This window comes from Marmota marmota, unplaced genomic scaffold (genome assembly GCF_001458135.2).
Source record: "Marmota marmota marmota unplaced genomic scaffold, marMar, whole genome shotgun sequence".
NCBI classification, from domain to species: Eukaryota; Metazoa; Chordata; class Mammalia; order Rodentia; family Sciuridae; genus Marmota; species Marmota marmota.
In genome coordinates, this window is record NW_026000211.1 from 10,814,004 (window position 1) to 10,838,125 (window position 24,122).

The window sequence follows — 24,122 nt, forward strand, 5'->3', positions numbered from 1 at the left end:
ACTCTTCCATTAGACCCATCAACTCCTGGCAAACTGGTCAGTCTACCCTGGCTTATCCTACTTTTGCTTCTCTAACATCACTTAAGTTCCTTCCTTGACATTAATGCATGCATTGGATTAGTTTATCTTTCTAGTGTCTTCCTTTCATTAAATTCTGCTGTTCTAAAAGTTACACCCCAAGACACACTTCTCTCTGTAATTCTGAGCCATAATAACGAGGAATCAGAGGGTTGTATGATTGAGTAATTGATTTCCAATGCCAAAATTTCAGATGAAAATGTTTTTTCTTCTTTCTTGTTGCTTTATACAAAAGGAGAGAACTCTCTCTCCTTTCCCCCTAAAACTCCCAATGGGATATCAAGAAAGCAGGAAGGTCAAAGCAATTAAATCTTCCTGACAGTCTGCTCTTCCCAGAGGTGACTCAGAACAGGCAATTCCTGGGACTGTTCTTGGCAATGATATCAGGCCTTCCTCAGGCTGAGTCAACTTCAGACCACAGTGGCTTTTGTGGTAGCAAGTTACGCTGACTGCCCCTGTTCTTCTCTTCTCAGACAGCCCGGAGCAGCTTCCTCATCCAGGAAGGCTGAGTAGTTGGGTACCTACTTCAGTACCACATCCAGAGGTTATCCAATGGCACAGTGCCTGCTGATCCCTACTGGTGGTTATGGAATTCCATAGCTTCATCAATAAATTGTTTTATGAAAGGGTCTTGCTAACAGTTTACAAAGAGTATATTAAAAAATAATAAAGCTGGGTGTCGTGGCACACACCTATAATCCCAGTGGCTAAGGAGGCTGAGGCAGGAGGAGTGCAAGTTCAAAGCTAGCTTCAGCAACAGCAAGGCGCTAAACAACTTAGTGAGACCCTGTCTCTAAATAAAATACAAAATAGGGCTGGGGATGTGGCTTAGTGGTTGAGTGACCTTAGGTTGAATCCCTGGAATAATAATAATAATAATAATACCATACCTGCAGCAAGCAGAGCCATACTTCCAAATATTTTGACCACTTTCTGCCACCCCCTGAGAACAGAAAACTACCTTATCTTGGGTCTCCTTCATTCCTCCACATATTCTTTTCTGAGAATGTGGTAGGCGAGACTGCCCATTCTCTTCAGGTGGAAGGGAGTTTCTCCTTAATGTAGGGCACAAGATCTCATCAATAAGACAGGCTCCAGAAATAGCTCAGGGCCATCCTTTAGTGATCACAGGTAAATGTAAACCAGTTCTAACAATAATCCAGGTTTAGTTATTATAATTTCTTCAGAATATTACTTGGATTACAAAAAACGGATAAATTCATTAACAACATCTAATTATCTTTTTAATTTTTATTTTTAGTTATACATGATAGACATATCATGTATAACTAAAAATAAAGTGTATTTTGGAAGAATATATATATATACATAAAGTATAACTTATTCTATTAGGTTTCCCCTCTTGTGGTCATACATATTCATTCTACTTCTTTTTTTTTTTTTAAAGAGAGGGAGAGAATTTTTAATACTTATTTTTAGTTTTCGGCAGACACAACATCTTTATTTGTATGTGGTGCTGAGGATCGAACCCGGGCCGCACGCATGCCAGGCCAGCGCGCTACCGCTTGAGCCACATCCCCAGCCCCCTACTTCTTTCCTATTCACATCCCCACTCCTTTCCCTTCATTACCCTTTGTCTAGTCCAATCTATTTCTATTATTCCCTCCACAACTCCCCTTGTTCTGGGTTAGCGTCCACAAATCAGAGAGAACATTCGGCCTTGTTTTTTTTTTTTTTCAGGGGATTGGCTTATTTCATTTAGCATGATATTCCCCAGTTCCATCCATTTACTGGCAAATGCCATAATTTCATTTTTGTTTATGGCTAGGTGATATTCCATTATATGTATATACCACATTTTCTTTATCCATTCATTCATTGAAACACACCTAGGTTGTTTCCATAGCTTGGCTATTGTGAGTTGAACTGCTATCAACATGGATGTGGCTGCATCACTGTAGTATGCTGATTTTAAGTCCTTTAGGTGTATACTGAGGAGTGGGATAACTGGATCAAATGGTAGTTCCATTCCAAGTTTTCTAAGGAATCTCCATACTACTTTCCATAGTGCTTGCACCAATTTGCAGTCCCACCAACAATGTACGAGAGAACCTTTCTCCCCACATTCTTGCCAAAATTTATTGTTACATATATTCTTTATAACTGCCATTCTTACTGGAATTAAATAGAATCTCAGTGTAGTTTTAATTTGCATTTCTCTAGTTGCTAGAGATGTTAAATATTTTTCATATTTTTAACCTTTCATATTTCTTCTTCTGTGAAGTGTTTATTCAGCTCCTTTGCCCATTTATTGATTGGGTTATTTACTTTTCTGGAGTTAAGTTCTTTGAATTCTTTGTACATCCTGGCAATTAATGCCTTATCTGGGGCTGGTGGTGAAGATTTTCTCCCAATCTGGAGGATCTCTGCTATCTAATTATATGGGAGAATTATTTTTGATGATCAACCCATGAACTTTATTTATGGCTGACGTGCCACTTGTGTCAACACTGCATATATAAAATCCATAATAATTATTTTCTCACCATTAGAATTTAGTGCCTTACAACTGACCATGGGCCCTTCCTGCATAACCTAACTTGGCCGTGCAGCTTGCTTTTTCTTTAATACAGGGAGATTTGTGAAATTCTTAAAGGATTTTAGTATCCTGTCCTTCAACTCACCTTATTCCAAATTCTAGAAGCAAATGTAAATATGGAAGGATAAAATTAATGGTAGGTAAACTCTGAAAATGTTTTCAAAAACATTGCATAAACCAAAATTGGCATGATTAAAGTTTTGCTGGTGAATATATGAGGTTGCTGATAATGAAACTAGTCATCTGTAGCAGCTGCACTCACACACTCAGGCCCTGAGCTGAAATTCCCTCCTTTAAAGCCAGGTATCAACTAACGTAGCCAGGGTTGCATGTCCAATTACTGTATGGTTAAATGCTAATTTCCTAATTCCATTCAGAACAGGCCTCTCTACCTTAAAGTGGGCCACACCAAAATGCACAAAATATTCCTCACACAAATCACACTTTGTTACCGGCTCTTACCATATTCCAAGCCAATATATATATATATATATATATATATATACCCTTGGTCCAGAAGAGAACAGATGTCCATGTCTCACGCTGACAGCATGAAGCAGTGTGCATTGAGGGACGACAAGGAGATGCCATTGCCCCAACCACCTGTGCAACTGACTCATCTGTCTGGGGCTATGGTGGGCACCAGGGGGCACCTGATGATGACACCACCCTGGAACTTTTAGCTGCCCCTGAGAGAAGACTGTAGTGCCATTTATTCTGTGGAGCTCTTACTGAAGGAGGTCAGGCACCCATGAGCAAAATGACCATGAACCAAAGTCCTCTAGTCTTTTCTGGGCAGATCACTGTAAGCCTGTTTGAGCTTACCTTCACGCACTCGCAACTCAGTTTAAATTACTGCAGTTATGATAAAGTTGTATCCCTTGCTCACAGGTAAAATACTGTAGGCTTGTGTTAGTTTCCTAGGGATGACATAACATAGTATCACACTCTAGTAACTTAAATAATATAAATTTATCTCTCAATGTTTTGGAGGCTAGAAGTCCAAGATCAAAGTGCCAGCAGGTTTATTTTCCACCACCCTCCGCCCAAGGTTTCTCTCCTTGTGTTGTAGATGACCAATTTCCCATGTATTATGTGGAGATAAAGTTATTCTTCTGTGGACAGGCATCCCTACTGTCCCTTTTAGACATCCAAATTTCCTTTTCTTGTAAGGACATTAGCTAGATTCATTTAAGGTCCACCCTAATGAACTCATTTAAATTGAATTTCCTTTTTAAGACTCTATCTCAGAATACAGTCACATTTCAAGGTGCTGAAGGTTAGAACTTAAATATATGAATTTTGAAAGGACACAATTTAGTCCTTAATGTGGCTACAACTAATTCAGGGGACAATCTGGTTGAAGAGGGAAGAAAGTCTTTTCACCAAGTGGTGTTCTCCTTAAGGACCTGAACCTTACACAGGAATGCTATACTGGGTATTCCACACACACCTTGGCTTATCACAGCTTATCCCCACCTGTGACCAAAGACTTCATTTCCACCTTCATAAGTCTAATTGGATAAAATAGACTAGGAAGGTAGATTCTGGAAAACTATCATACTTCTGAGAAACAACCCTAAAAGGGTATCTCATGTTGATGTCTGAATACTTTGAAAAGCAACTAGTATGTTTGAACTAGGTCACTAGGGATTCACCCTTCTGTTACTTTCCAAGCCACTTCAGTATAGAGAAAACATTCTCTCCTGTGCATCTTACTGAAAGGCAAACCTGATGAAAAGCCGCTTGCTGCTTTCCAGCTACACTTCTGTCATTTTATTCTTTCCGTGATTTCTTCCTCTGCTCCTTTCCATACTTCACAATGTAGAAAGACATAGTCAATATTTTTCTGATATCTGGAAAGATCAAAAGTATGACCAGGAAGACATATTTGTGACAGGTGTATCCTCCCCACTTTTCAGGAAGACCAAGATGGTGGTAAAGGTCAAGGTCAAGAGACAGCAATCAGACAGACCAATAAAACGGTTTTCATCGCATACATTCTTCATGCAACCCAAGTTGATGGCTACAAATTGGTGGGGAAGGAGGGTGTATATGCCTATAAAATAAATGTATCAGCTAAAGAAAACCCCAAAGAGAAACTCTACTTATCTGTAGTTACTTTGCTTTTAAATCCATGAAAATAATATTTAATTGCATATTTTCTGCAAATATTAAGTATTCTATAAAATGTGGCTATTAAATATAGTGTGGCTGCTTGTAGTCTTAGAAAATTCAGAATACATTGTCATCATCCAATCAGAATGCTTGCTGCTCCTTGGGTAAAAATAGGCCATGAGGAAAGTGTGGTGGGAGATCATATATGGAGCCTACCATGTCCCTCAGTCCTCCTTGTCTACCTGAGCATAAGTCTGGATCAGGGCTAATGAACTCCTCTAGGCAAGGGGGCCAGGAATTTTTCAAGGTATCTGTCTAAAAGATGTGAAAAATAAAAATTAGTGTGGTCCAGGATCCCTCCTTGGTTCAGGGATAGTTCTGCACAATCTATCTATTGCTCTTACTAGCCATGGCCCACATCATGTTGTTCCTGCCACCAGCATCCATTCCTGGATAGGGATGCTGCTCTTCTTGAACCCATGGACTGCACCCTCTTGGCTTTCTTCATAGCAGCTCCATCCTCCCCTGTGCTTGATTTCCACTTCAACACTCCCCCAGTGACCTGGGGAGTACTTACTCACTCCTGGTATGTCCATTCAACTCAAAACAAACTGACCTCAAACACAAGTGCCCTTTCTTTTCTTTGCCATCTCCTTAGCCCTTGCTGCCTAACAAGAGTTGACTTGGACCTGGGCCAAAAACCTTCATATATATCTCTCTCTTTTAAGCCCCTCCTCCAAAAGAAGACTCACTATTTGTGAGCATTTCTTCACCAAATCATATTGGTTATGGTTAAGAGGGAAATCCTGTTTCACAATTTTAGGGAAATCATAATATTAGGAGCCAGATTCCAATGGCCTGGTCTTTAATATATAATGGCCATTTATTTCAATAGCCTCCTATGTCATGATATTATTTCACATCAGAATAGTCCAGGCTTCCAGTCTATCAGACTTTTTTAATTTGTTAAAGGTTCCCATTCTGGGATCCTACCAATTAAAAGATTTACCCAATGCAATGGGCTTGCTACTATCACTTGTTTGCATAGCTTACAAGACAGTACCACTTCATTATTTGATTTGAGCTAAAGAAAAGAGATGACAGTGATCAGTTATCAATTATCTCCTGTGTAACCCAAACTAAGCCACAGTTTTTCTTTATAAATGCAAAGTCTAAAATAGTCAATGGTCTGTTTCTCTCCTGATAGTACCCTATAGACTAAAGTAATGTGCTGATCAAAACTGGATTTTAAAGCCCACCAAGTACTCTTGGGGACCCTGGAAAGTGCCACATGGACCTACTGTGGTTCTGATTACCACATGAAGCAATAACTTATACAACAAGATATATTGCTTTGAAACCACCAGCCCTCATTTGATCATAGAGTAATCATACAATTATAATGGCATCCAACCACATGAATGTTTAGGAAGCAAATAAAACTAAATAAAAAGGGTAGGAGATGGACTAACCAAAAATAAATAAATGAATAAATAAATAAATAAGAAGGAGGAGGATGAGAGGAGAAGACCCAGGAGGAGGAAAGATCATCATCTTAAAGTTTGCCTTGTCCAGCCACTTGATTGACACTTGAACCCTCTCCAGCATAGACTCTGTAAGAGCTAGGGGAAAGAATGCAAAGTAATTCAGCAGATTAGGTAGCTAAAAACAGAGATCTAAACTACAGGATAGTGTGCTGAGAAGAGGCAGTAAATAATCACATGTCCTCATTTTTAGCTATTGCCCTCATCTTCCTCCACGAAGGACAATGTGGAATAAACAGTTATAGGACTGCTGGCCTCTGTTTTGACTGCTTGCTACCAAGGCATGTCTATTCCTTACCATCCTAGGTAGCAACTGAGGAGCAAGCTGAGAATTCTTTGCAAAATCAAAGTGAAAACAAAAACTTGCTCCCCAATTGCTCTATCAGGAGTGAAGTGAGTATGAAAAAGAGAGTCAATTGAAAACATTCTATGTTTGCATACTGTGCCAAAATTTTGTGAGATCAAATGACTCATCAATAGCAAATTTCCTCTAAGCAGCATGTTGTAAAACTAGCATGCCTCGATAGGGTGCTGTAATAGAACTAGCAAATGGAAATAATTGTAAAAATATGGTAACTAAAAAGGGCAGAGTGTTATATGATAAAGAGTAACACTGCAGACCTCAATCTTACCCCCTTCCTGGTCTTAAGATCTAAGGTTCAGATCTAGGTTGATTTTTGTAGAGGGGTGTAAACTAAATACCTCTTCAGGAAACTGGAGCTGGTACTGACTGTGGCCAAAGGGCTCAGAGCTGTGCTTGTCCAGAGGGGCTCTAGAGTTAAGGAGAGTGTCGACACATTCTGGAAGCTGTGCAGATGTTCAGTGTCAGATAGGTCCAAACTATAAATACACATTTCCAGGCATTTGTAATGCCACATCAGATAGCACAGGCCCAGACTTCAGCCCCACTCAGAATGTACTTCGCGTCAGATTCATGCACAATTTTAACAACTAATTCCTCTACTCATACTTCTCTAGATTTCCTGTCATTTTCACTATAGTAAATATATATTTATGATTGTTGCCTCATCTTTTTAAAACCCTGCCTATGATTAGTTAGGAGCTCCTGAGTGCTTCCTATGTCTAAGGCACTGTGGTGCAGTTTAGATGGATCATTTTATTTGATCCCTGAAGTAAACTGTACTGGAATGTAAACCCTACCAGTGTACAACTCTTGTCTACTCTGGGTACTTCTGTATCCCTTTGACTGGGAATTTTAGGTGCTCAATAAAAATTTACTGAAAGAGGCTGGGTATGGTGGTGCATGCCTGTCATCCCAGTGGCTCAGGAGGCTGAATCAGGAGGATCTTGAGTTCAAAGCCAGCCTCAGCAAAAGCAAGGCTGTGAGACCTTGAAATCAACTCAGTGAGACCTTGTTTCTAAATAAAATACAAAATAGGGCTGAGGATTGGCTCAATAGTCAAGTGCCTCTGAGTTCAATCCCTGGTACCAAAAAAAGTAATAATAATAATAATAATTTACTGAAAGAGCAAAAAAGCAACCTATAAAACAGGTATTATTGTTATTTCTATTTTGTGATATACAAACTTAAGCAATCAATTCATGGTAGAAGCAAGATTCAGAGCCAACCAGTCTAACCTCACAGTCATGCTACAGGTGTGTCTATGTATTACCTTTACTTAGGTCAGTTGTTTTTGCTTTATGTGTCTATCTATCTATTTATTTATTTGGATTTTGGTTTTATTTATTGCTTGCTTTAGGAACCGAGTAGCCCTAAAGTGCCAGCTGATAGACTTGAAACATAAGGTTCTTGGGGTCATTTAAACTCCACATCCAAATTCTTCCAGTCAAGCCTTTTCCAGAGAACTAGAGAGTATTGTCTTCAGCAAAAATTAGCAGGGAAAATAAGCCAGTGTGACAAAGAGTATCAGAGATAACACAGGAGCTAAAAAATGAATTTCAAAGAAAGACAAGTCGGTGAGTTGGAAAGGACCCCAGGCCCAGGAGTAGAGGCTGTAAGAAATGTGAATGAGTCTGAAATGCAGGAGACAAGACAACGAGAACACAGACCAGGATGGAGTGGAGGTCAGGGTGGGGTGGCCAGTGATGCACATCTTAATAATTACCTGGAAAGCCAAGCTTCAATTTTGCCCTTGCAAACAAGCCAGTGTATGATTTGTGGCTGGGTCTGTCCAACTTAATGGACCAGAAATAAAGCAGATAATGAAAACAAGGATGTAGATCTTCGGTTTATTTCATGCAACATCCAAACAGCCATAAAAGCAGGAATATAGACTGCTAGATGGGGGAATGCTGAGTCTCAGGCCTGTCATTGGCCTTAACATGGTGATAGGAGTGAGGATCAAATGCTATTTTTCTGGCATATCTTCCTGGTATTGAGTGTTCCTTTTTCCTTCTTGGTGCTTCTTGCTTTTTCTTACGTAACATTAAAGGATTCAAATGATGTTTCTCTTTAACGACCTTGTATCATCTTTCTCATTCTTGCATTCATAGCCATTCATGTATTCAGGCAAGGTAAAGACCACAGGTCCTCATTTGCAACCTTTAGTTAGACTTTCTCTATATGCTCCTTGGCTTGGAGTCTGTGCCAAAGGATCAGTTGGTGCTGTTTTGCATATTGGCCTCCCAATACCCCTCCATGCTGCAGGACAGACTGGGTGACCTTCAAGCCTCTATTTCACTGACTTCCAGCTTTCTCTGTGCCAAAGCCACAAAACATTCTTGTGTCGGAGATTACCTTTTTGCAAAAGCAGAAAGGAAAACCCAAGTGCCATAAATAACTTGGCTTGCCTACTCCATAGTGATATTCCATAGGCTCAAATTTCCATGCCAGTTGAATTCTAGCAGGAGTGCATATGTTTAGCTCCCTGTCATTTATGTAAAATGAATCAGGCATTGCTTCGAGCCCATAGTGATGAATGCCTTGACAGCGTGTGTATACTCTACATGTGCTGCCACTTGTCAGCGCAGAGGAAGGCCAAGTTTGATGTATAGATAAGACTGCCACTTCTCTCTACTATTCCTGAACAAGCCACACACCGTGGACTTGTATTTCTGTCAAGAGCGCCAGTTTTCCATCATCTATTTTTTATAGCACTGATACTAAACCAAGAGCAGCAAATGAAGGGTATTATTTCTGACTTGGGTGCATCACGATGCTGATTTGCTGTTCCTAGGAAGCAAACTCACCACATTGGGTTTTGTCATTTTACCATGGGAGACCAAGTTCAACGAAATGTAAGTGTTTTGAGATGCTTGATATTTTCAACATGTACATACATAATTCTCCATGCTTGAGTGGGGAAAGGATTATGCAATAGTAAGACAGGAGAGGGCTGGAAAGTTTATTTGGTACCATTTGTGGCAGGATGAAAGTGGATTGAAGTCAAGCAAAATAATTTGCTATATCCTCTAGTTTCTCAGCATATTGTTAATCTCGGGAAGATCTTGATTTATTTGAAGCAACATTGTGATAGTTCAGAATCAGATTGCCATGTGGTCTCTCTGAAATGTTTGTATGTCCTTATCTTTAATGCATTCTCCAAATAAAATAAGCCTGCATTTTTAGAAAGTATGATAAAGATCTATAAACCAGGATGTTTAGGGAACCATTCACAAAGGACCAGAAAATCCCTCCCCCAATCCTTGAAAATACACACACACACACACACACACAAAACCCTTTCACACACTAAGAGACTGGTTTTTAAAATTAACCTAACTAGCAATAATATTATAAACCAACTCAGAATACTTTTTTATTATAGTAGGTTTACTTGTAATAATTAGTTAAATGTCAATTACATTAAATGTCAATTACAATGAGCATATTTTAAGTTGCCCAGTATTAAGCTTTAAGTCTGTGATATACTATAGCAGGTCCTTAGGGGTTTTACAAGAGCTAATGCCACTCAGTTTATTTCTCTATGAATATGTATCACATTTTTTGGTTTATAACTGTTTTTGCTTTTTCAAGCAAGTTTTTGTTTTGCACTTGATTTCCCACTTTTAAGACTCCTTGTTCAGCTTTTTGACTTTGTGAATATAATGATCTTTTTTATATGGTAAAAAAGAAAATGCCAAACTAATTCATACAAATTGCTATTTTTCAGTGTTCTGTGCTTTACCTTGAAGCAAGATCAATAGCATACAAAGAATGGAAATAAGTCAGCTCTTGGCTGCATTTTTCACTTTCTATTAAACTTGACAGCTAATTTGCAAGTTCACACTTTTTTTTAATGCTAGAGTTCTTGAAACCTTGACAGCTGAACCCTTCCAACTCCAGCTAACTGTGCAAATTAAGAATGGAACCCAGTGATTTCCCTTGCACTGATATCGTTTCCAAGGTATTATTTTGGTCAAAGACAGGAATTAATTCTTATTTAATGCTTTCTAGTAAAATGAAATAGAATAAGGACAGAGAGAAAAAGTAGAATTGAGAGGGTTACAAAATAAGCCTGAACTTTCCATCGAGAGTCACAAACAGAATTCAAAATGTTTCATTTCATCAAAATTAACTGAACAAAATTATTTTGAGCAAGACTCTTTCCTTAGGCTCACTGGTAGAATGTTTTAAATGCTTTTTCTATATAAAGATATGTTTAATCTGATAGAACAAGTGGCATTTTTATAACCAAGAAAAATTATTTATTCTTAGAAAAGAAGAAAATCTTGGACATGTGGCCAGTTATGGGAAAAAAATATTTAGGGGGTGACATTTTTTGGCATGAAATAGAAAGAAAATAGTTTTTTATGAAACACTTGGCAAAGCAGAAAGCTTAAAAATATTTCTAAACTTGCCCAGTTACAAAGCCACGCAACATGTTCTTTTTCTGCTATGGATGAAGGAAAATCCCTTGTCTGGGACCCGCTCTCTGAATCCCATCACTTTGCTTCTCCTGACAGGAATTAGTTAATTAACTAAACTCTGCCATGTCTAGCCTGTCAACTCTGTGCTGCTCAAAAACGAAACACGTGACATTCTAAGAAAGAACTCAAAGCAGCCAATTTCTCAGAAAACATTTGAATAACCCTTGGAGGTTAACAGCACCATCATTTACACAAAAATTGCTTTAAATGTGGATGATGTGTTCATCTAGGCCAGCAAAGTATTTGTGTGTCCTACAGGCTGCACCAACAGCCTGCCTCATTGTAATGACATATGTAGGCAGATGTTAGAGAAGACAAGCTAGAACTCATGAGATGCAGTTCGTTCCCCTTCTTAATTCTGCAACTTCCTTCTCGCACTGTCTTTTCATCTTGTAGTGTTAGACTTCATGAAGTTGTTTCATAGAAATCGCTGAGGGACTAGTGGACTTGCTCTGAACCAGTAAACCATTGTTGCCTCCTATTTGCAATAAACAAAGTATGTTTCTGGACTCTGAGTGCGGAAAGATTTGTTTATGGGAAGGAAATTTTGCTGGACTATTAAAATGGTTTTCCATTTTGCCTCAGAGCTCAACAGGAGGTCTAGGTAGCAGCAAGATAGTAAACAGAACCTAATTTTGTGGATATTTTGCTTTATCAGGGGGGAAGTCCTTTCAATTCCTCACAGCTGCCCTCCCAACATTTGTCTGGTGACGCCAGGATGTGTACTAAGCTGCTCACACAGGTTTCCCACCCAGGTTTCAGAATCAGAACCTCTGAACTCTCAACCATCTTAAGGACCATCTAGACTTTGGCAAGACAATGTTTTAAAGTTGCTTTTTTTTTTTTTAATGACAGAATTCTCCCCCCCACTCCCAATTTTTTTTTCTTAATTTCTTTTCAATTGCTCCCACATTGTCCCATATTGCTCCTAAAACAGTACGGCCAACCTAGGGAAGACCAAGGTTAAATGAAAAGAGCAGACAAATTCTTGACACTAGTTGAGCAATAGGGTGGTTCCCATCTCTTGATATTCCTTCTGGACCTCCACCATCTTCCTCTCCCTGACAGTCCTGGAACAGACATCAGCTGACAGTTAGGGTTGGGCCAAGGATGGCTCTTCTATACCAAGCCTCTTTAAGTCCCAAATCCGAAACTTGAAAGCAATGAAAATTCCAAGTAAAATTAAACAATTATTGGAAAATCGATCTCTCCTTCTATGGCACCTTAAAAGACAGTGAAAGAAATTGTGCTTTTAAGGCACTTAAATAATTGTAGAAAGGGAGAATTGGGAGTATACTCAGTTCTTTATGTTGGTTCCTATTCTTTAGTTAAGAAGGTTAGAAGCTCAGATTAATAGATACTGCTAAAAACAACCCAGAACTCAGACATTTTCATTATGTTTTGTTTGACATGTTAACTTGGAATAAAAATGTTAGCGATGGGGCAAAAAAAAAAAAATTTTAAGTATGGGATTGTTAGGTAAATGAACCAGGTCTTCTTGTTAGGGAACGTTTCAATTTACTTTGATAAGGACTATCGGTTCCTAATTTTCCAAGTCATTGCTGAGGGTGAGACTCTTCAGTGGCTTTGGGGCAAGTAAGTGGCAAAAACAAATGAATATACCTTAAACATGGTCCTGGAGAGTGCTGGGGTCATTGGGTGTGTTAGAATACCCTGAGCTAAAGAAGACCCCAAGAACTCTAGAAAATGATAAAGGAAGGGTGTGATCCACCGTCTATACCACATGCCTATAGCTAAGCAAGCTTTGGCTCCCTTTTGAGAAGGTATTTTGTCTGAAACCTCATTTCTATACCATTATAGGTATAAAAACAAAAGATAATGCTGTGGTTAAATGGCATTGGCTTCAAGCTTCTTAAACCCCCTTCTTTTTCTACTTTCCCTTGGGACAAAATGTCTCTCCTCATTAACCTCTAGGTTACCTGAATAGTGGCAGGAAAGATTTTTAAATGAGAATGTTGATTTACTATGTGTTTTAACCTATGATTGCCTTAGGTTCTACCAATTCTTTGGGTGGTGGTGTGGAGGTTAATACATGTCCAGGCTTACACTACAACATCTTCATGAAGGGGAGCCCTTTTTGAGTAGGACAAAAAGCACAAAGTTTATTGAGATTACTTCTTCATTGGCTTAGTATCCAAGCTCTCAAAAAGCATAATGGAAAAAATTACTATGACTATTATAGTGGGTCATTTACAGCAGCAGAAGTAGCAGATAGTGTCTGAGCATTGACTTGGGCACCATGTTGCCTATGTGGGAGGCCCACCCCGCCACTGAGACCTGAGCAACTTGCCAGTGGCCATGGCTCTGTTTCCCATCTGCAAATGTAGAAAATAACAGGCCCTACCTTGTGTGTTATTGGAAGAATAACCTAGTTTAACATAAGAGCTTGGGAAAGAGCTTAGCATACTATAATCACAGTAAGCATTGGCTGCAGTGAATATTATAATTGTGTTGCTGGGAACTCTGCAACATTAGGATTATATTCGAATGTCAGATTCTAATCATTTTCCATAGTATTTGTCCATTGCAACTGCAAAATGAACTAAATCAAGGTGCATGTTCAGAATGGTAGAGGATTGTACTTATTGTAAGGAAAATACTTATTTTGATCTATTTTAGGCTAAAGGGACAAAATTACACACACACACACACACATACACACACACACACACCTTTAGATGGTCGAAAATTTCAATGATATAGTCCAGAGATGGCAATTCAACAAAAGTTTAACATAGAAGCAGATGAATGTTTAATGAAATTATATTCTGATACTATATGTAAACAGGTAAATGGAATGAAGACTGGAAGAGATTTAGAGGGAGGGTTACATGGGCATGTGTGTGTGTGTGTGCGTGTGTGTGTGTGTGTATGTGTGTGTACTTTGCCCTTTTCTCCTTGTGCTCAGACTAGTTCCCTTTAGGAAAAAAAGCTTTCTTCCCAAATCTGCAGATATCTGTAAATTTTATTCTTTCCAGAAGGGAAAAAATAGTTTACTGTAATTCATTTGAAGCAAGTCTGATAGAATGCCAAAATGGAATATTTATTGCTGCCAGAGGATTGATTTATCTGCAGAAACATGCATTGCTTTTTGCTATAAAATCAGGGATATTTTTTGAAATAGGCTCATGAAGAGAGATGATAATGCCTCACAAGTTCCCTCTGGCCCCCAAGTAGCTGCCCCACATCCCATGACCCTTGTTTCCTTCCTGCTCTCAAGTTTCCACTATAGGGGCCATTCCCAATTAGAAAGTCCAAAAACCCATTTAAAACATAATTTACCTGAGACAGTGTGCTCAACTTTCGTTAGCACATATTAAATCCTTAAGGGGTCAGATAAGGTGCACCCCTGTATGTTGCAGAGACCAGTCCCCAAAAAGAGATCTTCAGTGAGTGAAGAATCTGGGCAACAGAAAGATGAGTGGCAGAGAGAGAAGAAAAATCTAGGAAGATTATTTTTGACAAAGGAGGGACACAGAGGAGCTTCCACACACAATGAATTAACTTGAGTTGGAAGGAAGTTATGGCGGCACGAAGTGCTGGTGCAGAAAGGAGGAGAGTGCTTTGGAAAGCTGACTTGAAGATGCAAGAGATGAGTTGTCTCCCTCTTAGCCTTATGTCCCTCTCCTCTCCAGTCTCACTCCACACTGGCTTGGAAAGGATTGGGAGAGCAAAGAGGAGTTGTTAATGGCCAGCATGAAGTATGTTATTAACATAGGGTCCTCGTTACATGGCATTTTTCCATTCTATTAAAATACTGATCACTGGTTGCCCACGAAGCTTTCTTAAAAGAATTTTGTATTAAGTAAGGACCAAGGAAAGAGAAAATAAATCAGCTGAACATCTCTGAGGCTGCCAAGCACACTGTCTGCTTTACTCCCACCTCCTATAACCATGGGTAAAACATCCCTAGTTAACCTTTTTTCACCTAATTACCAAATGGTAACTAATTGTGGTGTGTAACAAACTAAAATTAATAAGTCTGCATGATTTTCTTTTTATAGCTTTTTTTTCTGGGAAGTAAAGAAAAAATATATATATCATGGTAAAGTTAAGTTTTTTTAGTTTGTTCTCGCTGCTAATTTTGGCGGGGTTTGTGATTATGGAGCAGATCCCACCCACCTATTTATTGTAACATTTCTCTTCTAGAGCCAGACTAGGACAGACTCATATACCATTCTGATCTGGGTGCATTTCTTCAGAAGGTACGCTGTTCTCATGGGGAAAATCCACTTCCTGGGCTTGGGACTGATGAGGCAGGAAGATATTTAATGCGTGTCCTTTGGTAAAAAGATCTCTCAGTGATGTTAAGAAAATAAGACAGTGGGCACCAAAGAATATGAAAACAAGAATATGAGCACACCCTGACTTCTTCTTGACCTTCATGCCTATGTTATTCCCAGCAAAATTTCTGTCTTGAGATTCTGCATAGATACATATGATTTAAGCTGAGTGATTTAAAAGTAAATGGAAACATCAGAGGAAGGCAGGCAGTAGGGAAAAGCACAGATGTGTGTGTGTATGTGTGTGTGTGGTATGTGTATATGTGTGTATGTGGTGTGTGTGTGTGTGTGTGTGTGCTGCTGGGAATTGAAGCCAGGGCCTCAAGAATGATAGTCAAGTGCTCTGTCATTGGGATACATCCCCCTGACACACAATGGAATATCTTGTGTGGATCTTACTTTTCTTTCTTTCTTTTTTTTTTTTGTAGAACCCAGGGGTGCTTAACCACCAAGACACATCTCCAGCCCTTTTCATTTTATATTTAAAGACAGGGTCTCACTAACTTGCTTATGGTCTTGCTATGTTACTGAAGCTGGCTTTGAAGTTGTGATTCTCCTGCCTCAGACTTCCAAGTCGCTGGGATTATAGGCATGCACTACCACACCCAGCTTGTGTGGGTCTTAGAAACATTGTGAGGAATCCAAGAATTGAGCCCTACCCTTGTCCTAAAGCTCCTTCCTTCCTATTGTCTCTCAGAACAGCCATTCCCATACAATCTGAGAGAGGATACCTCTTGCTCTTTGATACCTCTCTGGGGACAGACAGACAGAGAACATGCTTGTAGCCATGAACACACATTTGGAGACCCTCCATGCCACCTCTGTTGATTTTCTCTGGCTCTCCACCTGCCCTACTGAGGACTCCAGAGGTAGAAAGGAAGAAAGTTCCTCACTCACTCTCTCCCTCCAAAGACCACTGTCGGCTGCCTTGGGCTAACTGGGTTGCCGGGGTACTTTCCCACTGACTCCCAGGCTTCTCGGTTTTCTTTTCTGAAATCACTCTGGCCACGTATTGCCTGGATTTGACACCGGTGTATATTGCTCCTCTAACTCACCATGGAGGAATCTATCAGTATCTACCTGCCCACTCCCAAAGCAAATTTACTTAGTTCTCTTACCCCTTCAGGTCAAGTCAAATCCATCCTTGGATTACAAAAGGAAGAGAGGCTACAGAACATACTTTAGCCACTTTATTAGTTTCCTAGCACCACTGTAACAACATAAAGCAAACTGGAGACTTGAAACAAAAGAAGTCTGGAAGTCTGAAATGAAGGTGTTTGCAGGTCCATATTGCCTCTGAAGCCTCTGAGGGAAAATCTGACCTTGGCTTTTTGGAGATTCTGGAGGTTACCAGCAATTCTTAATTCTTGACATTCCTTGTATGATGACATCTTCAGGCCAATTCCATCACCACATGATATTCTTTCTGTGTGACTGTTTCCTCTCATCTCTTCTCTCTCTCTCTCTCTCTCTCTCTCTCTCTCTCTGAGGATATTGATCCTTGGATTCAGGACCCACCCTACTAGAGTATGATCTCAGTTTTAATTTCCTCTGCAAAGATCTTGTGTCCAAATAAGGTCATTTTTGCAGCCACTGGAGGCTAGGACTTCAACCTATCTTTTTTGGGGACACAACTCACCCCACAACAGCCACAATTAAAGATCTGGGTCATCTCCTAGCAGGAAATAGCTCCAAAGTATCTATTGCAACCTCAAAGAACAACTTTAGTGCCCAAATTCAACACTCACTCTCTTCCACATCCGTGGAACTGACCAGCTTTGCAGATGCCAAAGAAGGGAGTGACCTCCCTAGCAGGACTGGCCCAACTGGTCCAAGCTATTTCTGAATGAGGCCAACACACAGGACTAATCTCCCCTAGCTATCCCCCCCCCCCATCCCTTTAGTCTTCCTGAGAATGCATGAACCCCTAGAGAATATCTATATGAATATGTATATAAGCTTTCAACTTACTTTTCTCCTAAGCACTATGGCTCTCCTTGAAATAGGTCAATCTTTTTTGATATTCTTCACACTTCAGTGATCTTCCTATTCTCATACTATATTGAAATTATTTTCTAAAGGAATGAGTTTTTCCTAAAGCCTGATGTGCCCCTAGATTGTTCTGACTGGAGCACTACAGAATGCCCTGGAGTTATTTACTCCCATGTAAACGATTCAGAAGGTCACCAGTCTCCATTGAGACTTCCATTTTCTGCTGTATATTATTTTCAAAAGGAAAAGTTCGACTTCCTTGGTCATAAGTCAAAGTTTCACATGTACATTTTTCAAGAAAGAAGGTCAAATACCAGGTCACAGACATCAGATTGTGGAACTGACCATCCATAATCTACAATAATAATCTGTGTGATATCTTAGTCCCCCATCTATTCACTGATTTGGTAGTATGTTGAGAGAAAACAGAGACAGAGACAGAGAAAGAATGAGAGACTACTTTCTAAAAGTCAGTCCTCGGTTATTACATCAGGCTTTGTATAAAAACAAAGATAATCCTACTGAGAAAATAAACACCAAGAGGCTTAGTTAGGTACGACACTGCAAAGACATTTTATAAATATTTTGGTAAGTAGATATAAAAGAAAGTGATTTGTGAGGTGGTTATTTTGCATTATGCTCCATTTGAAGCCAATTGAAATTCCTCATTTGCATTAACCATCTGAGCTGTTTTCCATTTGGAGGAATGTTCTATTCTAAGTTCCAGCTCCTCCTATTTTAGGTGGGCAGGATTAGAGTCTCTGTATTTGAATCTGTCAGGGTGAAACTGTGTGCTCAAGGAAGCTCTGTGTATCATTGATGAAAGAAAGCATTAAAATGAACTAGTTGAACTTTTTTTTAAGCCTTTTTAAGCCATTAAAATAGCATGAATGCTTAACCATGAGAAAAATCTACAAAATAGTGATGCTACTCATTTGCTACATCATAGAAAAAAATTGCCCTGTTTGATGGTCTCTGTGGGAATGGTCAGTAAATATGTGTCATTACTTTTTTAAAAATCAATGTATCATTTTATCAGTAACCATAAAATATGGCAGAACATTGATCTACAACTAGGTCCTGAAAAAGCCTCTGTCTGGCTTCTTGATGGCTTATAGATGCTTACCTAGCCACCGACAGGCCAGGTGTAGGTACCTAGCTCCAGAGGTAGGCTGCATTTGAAGCCTGGATCTGCCAGAGTGTGTGATCTTTGGGTCAGGGCCCTAAAGTGAGATATTCCCATTTTCCTGCTCTGAGATGACCTAATGCAAACCAACAAATGTAGCAATCCTGTTACAACCTGGGTTTCCTCCCAAGGCCAAGAGCAGTTTACACAAGAACTCTGACCATCCGCACTTGTCAGCAACAGAAATGCCCAGTCATCCATATTCTACAACAGCTCATTAAATTCTTTTACTGCCTTTATTTTGTAAATTCGTAAGTGCTGAAGCATAGGACTTAGTAAATTTTCTTGGTTGTCCTGATAATGTCTGTGTTAGGTTTCTGCCACTGTGACAAAGTTCATTAGTTAATCAACATATAAAAGAAAAAAGGTTTATTTTATCTCACAGTTTCAGAGTTTTCAGTCCACGGTTTTTTGGCCCTATTGCTTTGGGGCGTGTGGGGAGAAAGAACATCAGGCAGTGAGCACAGGGCAGAAGGAACCCTGTCATCTCTTGGCAGCCAAGAAGCAAACAGCAGGAGGCAAGACAAGGTCAGAATCCCAATATCCCCCTAAAGGACACGCCCAAAGGACATGCCCCCCCATGATGTAACTTCCTTCCATTAGGCCCCACCTTCTAAAAGTCCTACTTCCTCCCGGTAGCACCACAGGCTGGCTTTCAAGTCATTAGCTTATGGGCCTTTGGAGGATATTTAAGATCCAAAATGTGGCAGTGTCCCTGGGAGTGGGAGAAGGCATGTTTCATAGAGAAGAAAAGGAAGTTGATTTGTCCTTAGTAACTTTGGGTGACAGTGGTGGGACCAGATCCACACAGTGAGGGCTCCAGGCTCCTAGCTCAAGCTCTACCCAGTGAATGACATGAAAGGGAAAAAAATTAATAATATAGACTATAATAACGAAGTTAAAATTTTTAAAACTTCAACCTGCCCTCCAGATGATAAAATGACCATCTGGGGGCACTTTTTTCTTAAAAAAAAATCACATTGACCTTTTGGAAAAACAAAATGGGAAATACATTGTCTATACTAGTTTATATCTTGTGCTTGTAAATATTCATTGTTTGAGGAATATTTTTCCATATCATTAAAAATATTCTTTGAAAAATGTAAATTTTTATTAGCAACACAGGGAATTAAGTAAATCACGCCTCCGATGATAGAAACTAAAATTATTCTAATATTAAAGAAGCCAGAAATTCTCCTACATGGTGTTATAGTTTTCTCAGTTCCCTGAAAAATAAATTACATAAGTTGTACTGTACACAAAATGTCTTATTTTTCCCCCCTCTCTACAAAGTAGATCATGATAATTCTAAAACTGAGCTGGAATGTGAGTCATCAAGCCAAGTGAAAAGAAAAAGAGAAAAAGTAATAAAGCACGACCTACATTATTCCTCATATTTTACAGTCTGGAAATTAGGTGTCCAAGCAAATGGGACACTGGATCATATTCTTGAATTAACTGATCCTGAGAACTTACAGATCTGTGGTCATCAGTTGACCCTGATGGTGAGGCATGTTCTTCCCAAATCAATTTTTTTGTACCAAGGATTCAACCCAGGAGGCACTTAGGCACCAAGCCACATCCCCAGCCCTTTTTTATATTTTATTTAGAGACAGGGTTTCACTGAGTTGCTTAGGGCCTCACTGCTGAAGCTAGCTTTGGACTCACAATCCTCCTGCCTCAACCTCCAGAGCCTCTGGGATTACAGGTGTGCACCACCATGCCTGGCCCAAATTTAACATAAAAAAAGTTTAACATAAGGACAGGCAGGCAGAGAAGGCTGAAGGCATCTAGTTCTGCTCTTTACTTATTCAGAAAATAAAAAATGGAAAAAAAGTTCAGAAGGAAATCCTGTTACAGCCCCTGACAAGGGCTTCCTCTGAGTGAGTGGGGATGTGCTAAGCAGCCAGAGGGATGGGTGGGAAGTCACTGACAGAGCCACATTCCCTTTCTTTTTAACTACACAGAGTCAGAAGCTTTTAGTAGCTTTAACCTGACAAGAGTTTCCCTTGTTTAATCTCAGTAGAATTGATGCTTTTCCATATAAGAAAATAGAGTGGGAAATGAGGAGCGGTTTTATGAATCAGCGGTGTGGCCTTCCTGGGGCTGTTGCCATCTCTAGAATTTTCCTTATCTGGCATTCTCTGTGCTGAAGGCTTCTCATGTTATGTAATCCTCAGCGCAACTGGTGGCAAATAGGTATCATCAGCCTGTTTCGCAGCAGAGGAAGGCAAGTTTGAAGGCTCACTCCATTCCCCCTTCCACTGCCCTCAGGAAGCTCATATTTGGCTCCTGATCAGTAGCCGGCACAGCTTGTATGCTGGAGAGACACTGTGTTAGGGACACAGTCATCATCTTGTCCTCCTCACAGAGTGGACAGCACACACGGCTGGGGTTTGTGTCTGGTCTTCCAGAGCCCTGAAATCCAACCCAAACATTATGATTTAATGAACTGCTTGATTGATTAAGAAACCTGGGAGATTACACAGGCCTGTCGATGGCATTTCATCTTAATTTATTGTCTTCTTAATTTGGGAATCATCATGATTAACTTTGGAATTAGGAACGACTCTGATTAAAATAATTAGTGCTGCCATGCATCGTTTTGTAATAACGAGGCGAATGCGGGAGGCACTTGGCTAACCAGATTTAGAAATAGGGTCCTGTGGTTTCACTGCTTCACCAAAAATAATCTTAGCAATCACTATATATCCATGGTTGAGACAGTGAACAAGTCTTAATATATTGAGTCTTTTCATAGAGCATGGGATCCATCAAGATTACCAGAGTTTGATAGAATGACAAAGACAGGATTCTAGCAAAATGTTCTCGAGTAATTCTCATCCATGGAGAGTTATTCTGGCAAATCAAACACCCTTTTCTATCCACAGGCAAGTGAAAACATCTGTCTGGGTGGTAGATGTTAGAATCAGAGCTGGAAGTCATCGATTCCTGGTCAGGTTTTCTCCAACACACGATGCCGTAAGCTTTTTTACGAAACACAGTCACTGGCATTACATAAAACCTATTGGTCTCCATAAGAGAAGAGAGAAGTGTCATCCTATGCTCCACCTGACTTGATAGGCCCCCATTTTTAGAAAAAAAAGCACTTTGTGGAATAAAAAAAAAAGTTTTTTATTATAAACATTCTAGTAATCTCTATAATAAGAATTATTCTGCATAGATTTAATAAAACCAAGTTAGCTATAGGAATTGGTTACATATATTGTAATTTTCAATATCTGACCTCTAGTCAAGGATTAGTTTCTCTTAAAAGTCAGTCATTGGGCTGGGGTTGTGGCTCAGTGGTAGAGCACCTGCCTAGGACAAGTGAGGCCCTGGGTTCAATCCTCAGCACCACGTAAAAACAAATACACAATAACAAATAAATAAAGGTTAAATTCTTAAAAAAAAAAAGTCAGTCTTTCCATCTGGGGACTGTGATATATCCCTGTAATCCCAGTGGCTCACGAGGCTGAGGCAGGAGGATCACAAGTTTATAGCCAGCTTCAGCAACTCAGCAAGGCCCTAAGCAAATTAGCTAGACTCTGTCCAAGATAAAAAATAAAAAGGGCTGGGGATGTGGCTCAGTGGTTGAATACCCTTGAGTTCAATCCCTAGTACCCACCCACCCCTCCAAAAAAAAGTCAGTCATTCCCACATGTTAGTTATCACAGAAAGAAAGAAAGAAAGAAAGAAAGAAAGAAAGAAAGAAAGAAAGAAAGAAAGAAAAACACCTGTCCAGAGCAGATTCAGAGATAAACATCAACTAATAATTCAAAATGGTGATTTAGGATGGTCTTTCTGTGGTTTAATTATTTTTTCTGAACAAATTATTTATCCTATTTTATGTTAAAATGTCTAGCAATGTGATTTTATCAAAATAAAATAAGACTAATCCTGAGGCATTTTTGGAGATCATATTTTACTATTACATAGTTATTTAATAACCTTGATAAATAAGGCTTATTTCCTAAGATAAGCATATTCATTTAAGGAAGTTTGTTGAAATGAAAAGTGGATCTCTTTGGGTTGTTTTGTTTTTGTTTGTTTGTTTTTGTAACTAGGGATTGAAGCTAGGGGTACTCAATCACTGAGCCATATCCCAAGCTCTTTCTATTTTTTAATTTTGAGACAGGGTCTCACTAGGTTGCTGAAGCTGGTCTCAAACTTGTGACCCTCCTGTCTCAGCCTCCCAAATCCTTCAATTACAGGCATGGGCCACCACGCCTGGCTTTTGGGTTTTCTTTTTAATTGTAGACACAATCTGATGAAATGATGAAATGCTTAATTTGATAATCTGGCAACAACATTGTTAATTTTTCATGAATTTCAAAACAATCAAAAACATTGAGATAACCAAGTGAGATTTGCTCACTGTAAGTGACCTACGTAAGAGTATAGTAAAAAGCCAATTGCAGAACTTATTAAAGTCTTCCTAACTTCTACTTCTATGTGATCATTACTTTAATTATTACTTTAATGGTAAATCATTAACAAAGTACGTTGACTCTCCACCTATTTGGCTAGCTTTTGCTGTGATCACATCAGCAATAGGATCATCAATGCAAACTGTGGACATTCCTTAATAATCTGCCCACTTTCCAGAGAGAATGAGATTTGCTTTGCTGAAGCTATTTAGATCCCTTCAGGGCTGACTGAAGTGAGTGAGTCATCCGGTAACCATGGAAACGATGCCAAGCAGTGTGAAGTGATGGGCGCGCATGCTTCCAGATGCTGCAGCTTCTGTGGAGGCATCTGTTCTGGGCTCCTAATCTGTCAAAAACGTGCTTACCATCTCTGAAACCAAATTCACTAGGTTTTGCTTTCCCTCCTGCTGGTTCTCTATAATAGCCTCAAGTAAATATAAAATGAGGCAACCTAATACTTTACCCACAGGACCCAATGTTCTCTCCAGAAATGTGTCTCATATTTAAGGATGCATGTCCAAATGTGCTAAAAACAAACCCTCCTCTCAGTCACATTTCTACCCTTTCTATTTCTGAAATGCCTTATCTGTGTCCAGGCTCCCATACTATATTTATGTCTTCCTATTTTTTCCTGCTTCTGTTTCCATAATTTCTAATATATTAATACTTATAGAATAAACAGTTTAAGAACTTCAAGAAAATAAGCAATCGCCTTATTCATTCAATCTAAGTCAAGTAATATATAGCCTTAAATGTGGTTTCTGAAATTATCATGTGTTCAGATAAAGTAAATATAGTTCATACCAAGTAAACTATGTAGTCTTTGGGAGATGGGTCTTTTTAAAAAATGGGCCATGAAAGTGTAAAGCATTTGTACATTTAATGTCGAGTAAATAAAACATCGACCTATGCTCAAGGACCCATAAACACAAATATCATAAAGAAAGACAAGATGAAGTGGTACAGATGAGGAACTATGTTATTGTTAATGAAAAAGGGAAACTTAAGGGGAATACTTTGAAATAAACTTCTAAGAATGTGTGCAATTTTAAGAATAAT

General features: G+C 39.3%; 1 protein-coding gene across 33 annotated transcripts in view; it reads left to right on the forward strand.

Moving 5' to 3' along the window:
* The window catches only part of Sorbs2 (sorbin and SH3 domain containing 2), a 202,409-nt gene that overhangs the window by 53,810 nt on the left and 124,477 nt on the right, over positions 1 to 24,122 (forward strand). For 29 of the 33 annotated variants that reach the window (XM_048791846.1, XM_048791847.1, XM_048791853.1 and 26 more), the window contains one exon: positions 15,322 to 15,377. The exons of the other annotated variants lie outside the window; for them this stretch is intronic. The gene's annotated coding sequence lies outside the window, so the exon portion shown is untranslated. The remainder of the gene's footprint in view (positions 1 to 15,321; positions 15,378 to 24,122) is intronic. 33 annotated transcript variants of the gene reach the window in all.